The sequence below is a fragment of the Danio rerio genome, chromosome 15 (assembly GCF_049306965.1).
Source record: "Danio rerio strain Tuebingen ecotype United States chromosome 15, GRCz12tu, whole genome shotgun sequence".
NCBI lineage: Eukaryota > Metazoa > Chordata > Actinopteri > Cypriniformes > Danionidae > Danio > Danio rerio.
The window spans coordinates 32463124-32475466 of NC_133190.1; the positions used below are offsets into that span (position 1 = coordinate 32463124).

The 12343-nt window shown below is 34.4% G+C and overlaps 2 protein-coding genes across 2 annotated transcripts in view; one reads left to right on the forward strand and one right to left on the reverse strand.

The window, feature by feature from the left end:
• wscd1a (WSC domain containing 1a) overlaps positions 1-2724 on the reverse strand; it is a 69987-nt gene extending 67263 nt beyond the window's left edge. Inside the window, exon 1 of the mRNA XM_073923796.1 lies at positions 2436-2724. The gene's annotated coding sequence lies outside the window, so the exon portion shown is untranslated. The remainder of the gene's footprint in view (positions 1-2435) is intronic.
• Positions 2725-2825: 101 nt separating this feature from the next.
• The window catches only part of LOC141377865 (uncharacterized), a 77234-nt gene continuing 67716 nt past the window's right edge, over positions 2826-12343 (forward strand). The window contains exons 1-3 of the mRNA XM_073923795.1: positions 2826-2923; positions 10353-10393; positions 10490-10615. The gene's annotated coding sequence lies outside the window, so the exon portion shown is untranslated. The remainder of the gene's footprint in view (positions 2924-10352; positions 10394-10489; positions 10616-12343) is intronic.

The window sequence follows — 12343 nt, forward strand, 5'->3', positions numbered from 1 at the left end:
GTACATTATTTATTAAAGCATGGAGGAAGAAGCAACAAAAGCGACACTACGACATACAGTACACATCATCATAAAGGATTATGTATTCACACACAACTCCATGGCACAGATTCCTCTCAGGAGATGAGACGATTTGGCCCATAGGCGGTAAATGTATGCTGCTGAAAGGTCAACCATGACAAAATGATCTTGATTAACCCTGTGAGACATGAAGGCTGAAGACTGACTCATTTACAGCTAGACTGGATATATTCCTTTTTTATAGCCATAAAGAACTGATAAAACAATGAAGGATGAGTGAAGGATACACTAATGAAATCTACGGCATCTGGCCGCACTCAAAAGACACATGTTAGTGCAGCTCATCAGATATCTCGGCTCTTATGAACAAATCCTATCAACGTCATATTATTACAAAACTCTCTAAAAGACCTACAGTTTATAACCAATATGTTTTGGTGGAACAAAAGCCAAACACAATCTCATCAATAGTGTAAAAGACAATGACTATATTTTTATTACATAATTTCAAACTTCTGTTTAGACTCTAAGGACAACTTATACTGGTATTAAGGATATGTTCACATTTGTAGTTCGATTTGCTTTATTTGTTTGATCTGGATCAAATAGGAAACAAAACTACATTTTGCTTTGGTTCACTTAGCATCCACACTAACATTTCTTTATTAGACTGAACTGAACAGGGGGGAAAGGCAGGCACTCATTAAATCTAGATATTCTTACTTGAATATTTTTTCTTCATTAATAACTTTAACATACCCATACAGGACTCAGCATATATAAGTACAGCCCTCACAAATCTATCTTTTGAATTCATATATTTAATAGGAAGTTATACAGTATTATATTTGAGCATATACATTAGATTAGTCAGTACTGAAGCCAAATCTGAAGCTTATCTAACAAAATAACTTATGATAACACTCCAAAAACTAGTTCACTCAAATTTCTGCTATAGAAAAATATAAATTATACATTTTAAAGAGAGGAAAAATCAAGAAAAGCCAAATATTTTCCCAAATATTTTGCTTTAATTTAATTGTATTATCTTTCAATTTCTAAATTTGTTTGGCGACTAAAATATTATTTTAATAAACATATCTGTTTAATAAATCTGATTTGTTTAAATGCACCAAAATACATTGCCTATATTCACAATATAAAAATAGTAATTTTCAAAATGGGGTGTAATTAATGATGCTGAGCACTGTATGTGCTTGTATAATGTTTAATTAATGATTTAAAATATACTAAAAATATAATATGTTTTCTTATGGACACCTTTATAGGACCTTGCCTAACTCAAACACAAACACACAATAGAAATGCCTCAGAAATTAATAATCACAATAACAAAAAATGGCAAGCAATGCATTGTATTATACATAATTGTTAAAGACTGAAATTGAGCTTTCTTGTAAAAGCTCCAACAATCTTTCTCCATTTACAACTTTGAGAAATGATTTTGACAGTGAATATATTAGGCTACTTCTGAGAGATTGATTTGAACCATAAAGCCGTTTTTCAGACTTTGCACCTTTTTAGACTGAAGCAGTAGGGAGTGCATTTATCTATATGCAAACTGAGCATGATCATATAGAAAACCATGGGTTTACTGCAAAATAATAAGTCAATAAAGTTTTTGTAATTAAAATTACCCACTGTTTTTTTTTTAAGTGTAATGTTGTAATTATTGTTCAGAGACTTGACCTTGCAGCTAGAGATGTAATCACATAAAAAAACTTTGAGTGTTTTTTTTCTGAAATATATGAAGGTCTGCCATTGCTTTGATGGCATATGCATGTGCTGTAAATCCATGCATCTTCAGGTACTGTACTGTACATTATTTATTAAAGCATGGCAGAAGAAGCAACAAAAGTGATAAGATATATGTTTATAAATAATATATTGTTTTTGGATATGGATATATAGCATGCATATATTTATAGGCAAAATGAGTATAATCATATAGATAAGCATTGATTTACTACAAAAATATCAATTCAAAATAAGTTTTTGTAATTAAAATTAACTATTTTTTGAAAGTGTAGCCATTTTATTGGTAATAAGCTGTGGTTATATATATGTGTGTCAATAAATACTCCAAATAGTTACTTTTCTACAATAAATGAAGAAAAAAATAATAATTTTCGCAAGAGAAGGTAAAGCCTAAACGCAAAGGCAGCAGGATCTGTCATTTGGACATCAGTCATCGACACTTGTTAGCTTTAATTTCGACATTACCTGAGCATTTATATACTGTAACAGCATATAAAAGTGACGTCTTTAAAACTCTCGTAAACTTTCAAATGCATTTAGTCTTACGTGAACAAACGTGTTAGATAGACGATATAACAACAACAGTTTTAATAGGGAAGAAAACGCTTTTTAGACCAAATAAGAAAATTTCTTACCTTCTCCAAACACTTTTCAGCAGTGAGGAATCGCAATCTTGTAGCACATTACATGTGTTTGATGGCTTGAGATTTGCTTGGGTTGAACATGAGCATCTCTTTCATCTCTGAGGCGAGCCGCATCTCGCTTTCTCACTCTGTTTTGCTATTTTGCTCCGCTTGATGTGTGTCACTAATCCTCTTGCATTTTCTTATTTTGCATAGCTGTGAAACCACTGTAACAGCGATAATCCTTATCTAAATCCGTGGCCGTGTCCCCTTTGCTTTGCAGTCCCACGTTTCTCTGTGTGAACGCACGTAAGAGCCCAGCTGTTTTTAAGTCGGACAGCGCTGGCCATGTGCGCATGCGCAAATATAGTGAGAGAGAGCAAGAGAGAGAGAGAGCAGACCATACCGGGAGGAGAGTTTGAGACCGACCGAGCATCAGCAGGACTTTCAGGAAATCTGTTATACAAGATCTTCAAGTACGGGAGAGTTTGTTATTCGAGGTGAGTTGTAACATCAACAGTTTAAACTGTCTGACATTATATACGAGACGACGTTACTATCGTAAGACGTCTTTCTGAGAACTTTATATGTAAAAAGATAAAAAGATCACATGGCATCAAAAACAAGCAATATTTTACGTTTGTATTCTCTGTGATAGTTTTGTTTCAGTTTTTTGTTCGTTCATTCATTCATTTTCTTGTCAGCTTAGTCCCTTTATTAATCTAGGGTCGCCACAGCGGAATGAACCGCCAACTTATCCAGCAAGTTTTACACAGCAGATGCCCTTCCAGCTGCAACCCATCTCTGGGAAACATCCACACACACATTCACATACACACTCATAAACTACGGACAATTTAGCCTACCTATTTCACCTGTACTGCATGTCTTTGGACTGTGGGGGAAACCAGAGTACCCGGAGAAAACCCATGCAAACGCAGGGAGAACATCGAACCAGCGAACCAGCGACCTTCTTGCTGTGAGGCGACAGCACTACCTACTGCATCACTGCTTCGCCCCTTTTTCAGTTTTCCAGACCACAAATTCTTGCAATAATATGTATATTGAGTGGATGCATTTATATATATATATATATATATATATATATATATATATATATATATATATATATATATATATATATATATATAAATAAATTTAAAATACATAAATTAATTATTTTGTTCCCTCTCATAAAATTAGATGAAATAAAAAAATTATATTTATTATTTTGTGTCCCTGTGAATCTTATATGTCTTTTAAGACTAGTTATTGACGTTCATGAAGTTATGATTTAATAATTACAAGTAGCCCAATTCCTTTTTACTTCATTAAAATCTAACTGGGGTGACACGGTGGCTCAGTAGTTAGCACTGTTGCCCCAAAGCAAGAAGGTTGCTGGTTCAAGCCCAGCTGGGCCAGTTGGTGTTTCTGTGTGGAGTTTGCATGTTCTCCCCATGTTGGTGTGGGTTTTGTCCAGGTGCTCCGGTTTCCCACTGTGTCAAAAGACATGCGGGATAAGTTAATTAAATAAGCTAAATCGTCCTTAGTGTATGTGTGTGAATGAGACCCATATGGGTGTTTCGCAGTACTGGATTGCGTCTGGAAGGGCATCCGCTGTTTAAAACATATGCTGGATAAGTGGTGGTTTATTCCATTGTGGTGATCCCTGATACATACAGGGACTAAGCCAAAGGAAAATTAACAAATGACTGAATAAAATCTTACCTAGGGTAGCACAGTGGCTCAGTGCTTAGCACTGTTGCCCCATAGCAAGAAGATCGCTGGTTTGAGTTCGGGCTGATAAATAAGAGACTAATCCAAAGGAAAATGGATTAATGAAAATCTACCCTAAAATTGGTCATAATTAGCCTTTGATATCATTCGAAATTATCTATCCACACATTTTATTGTCATTAATATAAAAGACAAAATCAAGGCTAAACCAACTGTTCTATTAAAAATTGTATTTGATAATTAAAAGAAATATTAAATTAATCAATAAAAGACAATGTAACATAAGATTGCAAGTTTGACTTCTATAAGGTAAAATAATTCATGCATATTCAATTGCCCATGTTTTGAAAGAAGAATTGTCATAATAGCAATACTATTACTAAAAATGGAATGTTTCTTTTAATTGGGCTAATTCTAATTACATTATTTTACCTTATAAAATTGTACCTTATATTTACTAATAAATGATCTTTTATTGGGAAATTTAATATTTGACTTAATTATCAAAGGCATTGGTAACACTTTACAATAAGGTTCATTAGTTAATGCATTTACTAACATGAACTAATCATGAACAACACATGTACAGCATTTATTAATCATAATTGAACATTTACTAATGCATTATTGACATCCAAGTCCATGCTTGTTAACATTAGTTAATGCACCATGAGTTAACATGAACTAACAATGAACTACTGTATTTTCATTAACTAACGTTAACTAACATGAACAAATACAGTAGTAGATGTATTGTTCATTATTTGTTCATGTTAGTAAAGGCATTAATTAACATTAACTAATGAACCTTATTGTAAAGTGTGACCAAGGCATTTTAAGTAGAACAGATTATAGCCTTGATATAGACCTTAATGACTTTGAAATATGTGGATATATTTTGAATAATATTAAAAGTCTTTTCTACATTATGTATAAATCTCATAGGGATAAGATGAATGCTTTGATCTTTTAATGATTTCACATCTTCCTTTTTTCAGCTAGGTTTTAATTGTACACCTCTGCATGTATAATAGTTACATAAATATGTCTTAATAATAAATACACTAGCTTAAAATTAAAATGTATGGCTGAGTTTATACAATTGTTTAGTAGTAATATATACAAAATAATATGCATCATATGTTCTCATATTATCGGCCCTCAATACCTGAAACCATCTTTCCTGATTCAGACATCAGCCTGAAATAATAAAGTAAAATTGCTATAGATATTGAAGTGAAAAGTCTGTCCCCTGCCTGGAACATTTCATTACACCCTTATCTACCAGAGTATATATATTTCTTTCACAGTTAATGAAGCTTGAAATGTGATGCACTGATATAGATATAGATATTGTATATAATGAGAAGATATCATTCTCTGCAGATTTGATTCTTTCCTTTCCTTGTTTATTATCATCAGTTCATATCATTTTATATATCAGTTCATATCAGTCTATATCGATTCATAATTGTTAACACAAGTGTTGATAGCATAATAAGCCTTGTCTTCAGATTAATGGTTTGCTGTTTGGGAGAGGAAGTCACTGTGTGCTTGTGAAGAAAGTACCAACATATTTATCAGCTCAAAAAAAAAAAAAAAAAAAACACTGCCGCCTGTGTAGTGCTTCTGTAATTCTGTACACAAATCCTCACACACACACACACACATAAAAACCCACACAGACTCAAAATAAATAAATAATGAACGAATAAATAAACAGCGGCTGAGAGAAGCAAGAAAAGAAATAAATCTGAAGTTGTGAATTAATGATTGGGGAAAAGTGCAGACGCCTCTGTGCAACATATGCCAAAGCAAATACATGCAATAAACAGCAGCACAACCATTTAAAATAAAATAAAATAAAATAAAATAAAATAAAATAAAATAAAATAAAATTAAATTAAATTAAATTAAATTAAATTAAATTAAATTAAATTAAATTAAATTAGGCTAGGCAGTGGCACAGTAGGTAGTCCTGTCGCCTCACAGCAAGAAGGTCGCTGGGTCGCTGGTTCGAATTTCGGCTCAGTTGGCGATTCCCCAGTTGTTCTCCCTGCCTTCGCGTGGGTTTCCTCCAGGTGCTCCGATTTCCCCCACAGTCCAAAGACTTGCAGTACAGGTGAATTGGGTAGACTAAATTGTCCGTAGTGTATGAGTGTGTGTGTGAATGTGTGTGTGGATGTTTCCCAGAGATGGGTTGCAGCTAGAAGGGCATCTGCTGTGTAAAAACTTGCTGGATAAGTTGGTGGTTCATTCCGCTGTGGCGACCCCGGATTAATAAAGGGACTAAGCCGACAAGAAAATGAATGAATAATATAATATAATATAATATAATATAATATAATATAATATAATATAATATAATATAATATAATAATAAAAAACTGTTGGTGTCTCTTAATGACTGTATTTAGATGCAAAACAGACTGGATGAGAGCCAGTTATCTTCCGATATGAAGACAGCAGCGTTTTACATAAACATTTTGCATATGCTAAAACTCTCCCTCGACAACATTCAGATACACAACAAGATCTAATGACTAGTCACGTGACTTGTATGAATGGCAGCATCTTTTGTCCCAAAGCAATTTCTACGTCTTAAATTAAAGTGCCCTGCAATGAGAATGAAAGCATCGCATAAGTTTCTGCTCTTGTATGTTCTTTGTGTGCTTGACTGGGTGTAGGAAGATAAATAGTATGCAAATTGATCGTGACTCTGATGAATGCAGTCGAAAGGTTGGAAAACGATACTGAGTAGACTTTTTCCAAAAGCATGAATGCGAAGTGCATCGTGGCCTTAGCTAAAGAGGTTTGTATGTAAAGCAGACATAATGGCATAACAATGCCCCTGAAGTCATTACCGCTGTCATTTGCATATACTCACTTCATGTAAATTACGCATGAGCAAATATATGACAGATGTACAATAATCAGACTGCAATTATCTTATTATTTTTTTGTGAGGATAATTGCAGCGAGCCCAGATACTTATTCTCTAACCAAAGTGGGGTTAAAGCACCACTACATTCCCTGCCGTTAATTTAATTTCTCATAATAATTCTTGTTTAAGACAAACGATCCCTGCCTCAAATATAAAAGTCAGTTTCGCACCAAACAATAAGGGTATTAGCATTCTGGGGCCTGTTTGTGCTATCATTTACATTTTTATTAAGTTAAGATAAGCATTGCCGTAAATCTCTTCATACCCATGACGCACCTCTCTCTCTAGCCTTTTGTTTAGCACATCATCGCTGTTTCACTGTGTGAAGGAATAATTGTTCCCCGGTATTGTATGATATGATGCTCAGGGGATGTTGCATTATTTTATTATTTTTTGTTTTGCGCTTTTTTCGTGAAATAGACCAGCATGAGAGAATGTGCTTGTGGATTAATGGATTAATATTAATTTGAAAGCTAACCCCCAGAAGAGACCGCTGAAAGATAACATGATTTTTTTTTATTGTTATATCAAAAGAGGCAATTTGGATAATCACAGATGGCACAGGAGACTGAATTGTGAACTTGACCTTCTTGTTACAGTAGCTGCCTTTATTAGAATGGGTCAGATTTATGCAAGGTTGATACACAATATCAGCCTAATTTTGGAATAAATCCTTGGATGTAAGGTGTCCTACTGATACTTGAATAGTAATGAGAGTGGTTAACATTTTTTCGTGGGCCATATTATTCATTCATTTTCCTTTGGCTTAGTCCCTTATTTATCAGGGGTTGCCACAGCAGAATGAACCGCTAACTATTCCCGCATATGTTTTACACAGCGGATGCCCTTCCAGCCGCAACACAGTACTGGAATACACCCATACACTCTCAGGTTCACACACGCACTCATACACTCTGGCCAATTTACAGTAGTTCATCTAATTCACCTATACGCAAGTCTTTGGACTGTCCCACACGGAAAGAACCTATATAAACTTATATAAGCCTATTTTGATATAGGTTTTTAATATATGTGACATATATAAAGTTGGCTGTTTTCCTATATTACATTTAAATATAATATAGGAAAAGGTCAATTTTATGTACAGTATGTGCCATATTAAAAACCTATATCAAAACCTATATTAAAACATTATATAGGTTCTTTTCATGTGGGCCCTCACTTATTTGCCATAGTTAAATTTCATAACATGCCAATTACATGTGATACCAATTTAAAGTGTTCGCACAAACATATCTTGTATATACAGTACAGGGCTTATATGTGGATAAAGAAGCAATACAGGAGACCTATATGGCCTGTATACACACATATTTGCACCTTAGTTTTTTTCTATATGAGGCATACATACGCATATATGCAGTGTTTATATTATCATACATGTGCATATATACTCCATATAGGTTTCATAAAGGTCTTTCAATGTGGGGTGGGGGAAACCAAAGCATCTGGAGGAAACCTACCCCAACACAGGGAGAACATGCAAATATCCACACAGAAATGCCCCAGCCGTGACTCGAACCAGCCACTTTCTTGCTGTGAGGTGACAGTGCTAACTACTGAGCCACCGTGCCACCCAGGACCATATTATCTTTCACCATTTTTTCTTGTTTAATGTGCCATAGTCGAGTTTAACTAATGCTGCTTCTTCACAATGTTTTAAAAGATCAGGTTATGTCACAATTCTATTGAAACATTAGAAAATAAATGACAGACAGAGTATTATTGAATCACTGATTCTTTGTGAAAATATGCAAAGGAGAAAAGTAGAGTTAAATTAAATTTAATATGTAAATGATTTTAATAGGGATTAAGCTAAATAGAAAATGAACAAATTAATTAAATATTTTAATTATTGAAATAAATTAAATAAAAATCTATCTGCATATTGGCAATAATACGAAAAAGCCCAATACCAATAATTTATTAGTTACATAGAGCAAATGAGCATCACGTTTTTTTTAATAATTCCACATTTTTGTTCGGAGCAAAATGATTTAATACTTGATTTTTTTATCTAAATCTAAAGCAACTGGTGCGTTCAATGCTCAAGTGCTGGCACAAAACCATTGGTTAGGCAAAAACGTCAAAATGACAACACTTTAGTAAGTCAGTGTTTTTCTGGAGCAGCAAATTTATAATTTACATTTAGCAACAGCACTGGCTTTATTTATTATGTTTATTAAATAAATATGTTCTACTATGTGCCAAATAAAAGTAATACTGATTCTGAATAGCAAAGTGTAGTAAGATAAAACTAATTTAATGGGAAAAAATAGCTAGTACTGTATAGCAGTGTTTCTCAACCACGTTCCTTGAGGACCACCAACACTGCATGTTTTGGATGTCTCCTTTGTCTGTCACACCCATTACCGGTTTTTCTGTCTCTGCTAATGAGCTGATGATCAGAATCATGTGTGTTTGGTTAAGGAGACATGGAAAATAAGCAGAGCTGGTGGTCTTCCATGAACATGTTTGAGAAACATTTGCTGTAAAAGTACTGTGTGCAACTGACCAATATCAGTAAATACAAAAGATTGTTAAAATCAGAATTGGTATTGACCCCCTAAAAAAATCCCAACAGTGAATTCATAGATGAAAGGTTTGCAGAGACTTTCTGATGACAAAACAGTCTCCATAGTGATTGTTTGTTTATGCTGTTGTTTCCAAAAGTCAGTCAGTCTTGATTATGCCTCCTCAATGGCCGTGTTTCTCAACCCCATTCCACCAGCTCTGCACATTTTCCATGTCACCTTAACCAAACACACCTAAATCAGATCATTGGTTTTTTAGCAGAGACTGAAAGACCTGTAATGGGTGTGACAGACAATGGAGACATCCGAAGCATGCAGTGTTTTTGGTCCTTAAGGAGCGTGGTTGAGAAAAACAACTGCTCAGTGACATCACACTATTGTTACAGACTAAAAATACTAATTGAATGGGAAGTTAACATGTGGTCTAACATGTTTTTTTTTTATGATAGTTAAAAAACAGAAAATAAATATTTTTTTAAATCGTAAAAAACTATAAAAAAAATCATAAAAACTCTTGTGAAAACAATCTGCAATGTGAACCCAGCAAAAACAAATGTAGTCAAGAAGGGAATCTTTTACATTTTACTAATATGACAAATGATTTTTCCAAATATGCAATAAAATAATCAAAGCAATAACAATATTAAAAATATATTTCTGTAACAGTTAAACTTTCCCATCTCTTTTCCACAGTGTTCATCTGTCCCTTCTATTGGTTCGCATCTGAACAAAAGGCACGTTGTCTGTGTGCAAATCCAAGCCAAACATTAGCTCGGCCTTCTTATTATCAAGGTCTTTGCAAATCCATTTAGTTCTGCCATTTCCCTCAGTTCCAGTGCTGTACTGAAAGGAGAGTGAAACATGATTACTGGAACAGACAGTGCTTTCCTAGCACACGCGTCTTCATTTCCATAATATCCTCATCAATCTACAACTTGAGCTCAAGACTTTTACAAGTAAGTTTACGTTCATACACAATAATGATGGAGTCAAACACAGAAAAGTTTTTCCCTTGCACTCTTTAAAAAGGTTTTGCATATACATGACTATGTTTTCAAAAGGATTTCTATTTAAACATATCTGCAAAAACTCAGTCTCCGTCAGTTCGCCAAAAACACTGTTTTACATATGCCAGGCCAGTAGTTGGTGCTGTCATCTGTTAGTAAAGACTAGCTATAGGGAAATGATTATTAGCTCACTCACCTTGTTCTCCAGGTCTGATCCCAAACCGCCTTTTAAAGATGTATTTAGAATATGTGTTCATGTGTTTAGTATATGATGTGTCTTCACTATTGGTCAAATTATTGGTGAAGTAAATCCAAAGTTTGCTGAAGAAGCATTAGCAAACTCTCGAGTCGTAACATTTTGCTTGTTTGTTTGCAATTGTCTCGCATAATGTGCATGTCTAAGTTCCTAAAAAATACTACACAAATGCATGCCATGACCATTTCCAAAGGTTCCTATATACCAGGGATTGCCAAACTTGTTTCTGGAGGGCTGGTGTCCAACCCTAATCAAACCTGATCAAGCTAATCAAGGTCTTAAGCTGTGGAGTTTGAGTTTGCGAAATTCTGTCATACAGCTCTGCAAAAAGAAGCGGGATTAAACAAGATGATTAGACATTTAAAAAGCAAGCGATTGTTCCATATTTTAAATTTATGTCCAGAGAGGTCATATTTTGATCCTCGATTGGTCTCATGTAGTCTGGTGATGCGATTTCGCAGGTCAGAGTTCACCAAGCTTGAACTTTGCACCGCAGCAACCTGCGAAACTTCACCCATGACCCTGCGTTTCTGGTCTGACCCATTCGCGTGCATATGAATGGAAGTCTATGGGAGAAAAAGCCCAGAGTGACTGCAACTTTACTAGGTATACTTAAAACATTCAGGCAGGTGTGTTGAGGCAAGTTAGGAGCTAAACCCTGAAGGGCAAAGGACCTTTAGGAACGAGATTGGTGACTCCTGCTATTTACAGTAGGTGATTTTGATAACAATATTGGTGGCGTTTTAATTTTCATTGCCATGAAATAGACAAAATTAATCAAAAGTTTACCATTCTTGGCTAAAAACATTGTGTAAATTTTGTGTAAGTCACTGTTTTGCAGTTTGTGAATTGAAACAATCGATTGATTGAATAACTCAGTTCTTAATAAAGAAAGTAATTTTTTAATCTACTGGTAATCTACTAAAAGAATCACTATAACTAAAGCTAAACCTCTTTAACTAGAAAAAAAACAAACAGTGAAAGGTCCTGCGCTGTCTTGTCACATTTTGAAACAGTTCTGCTAATCCAGTTTGCGACTTCAGAGTAATCAAGTGGATTTTTGAGTGGTATACTTTATGGAAGATGTTTAGGGACAAAATGTTGTTAATTTCACACACAAAAAAACTCATGAAATTATGACTTTGCAGATTATATTATATACTGTTCACTGTTATACAAACATTTGACCATGCTTAGTTGTGAAGGATATTGTGCAATTGGCATTACATTGCCTTTCAAAACAATTGCTGCCTCAACAAAGTCAAATAGTGTGGTTACACATACTACAGAAGCATGTTCAAAATTAAAATGTTGACTCAAACAAAACCGACACAAACACACACATACAAAAAAACCATCTGTTTTGTTTTTGACTTTTGGGCACATTTCAGAATTGATAGTTTTCAAGTGACCTCAGACCA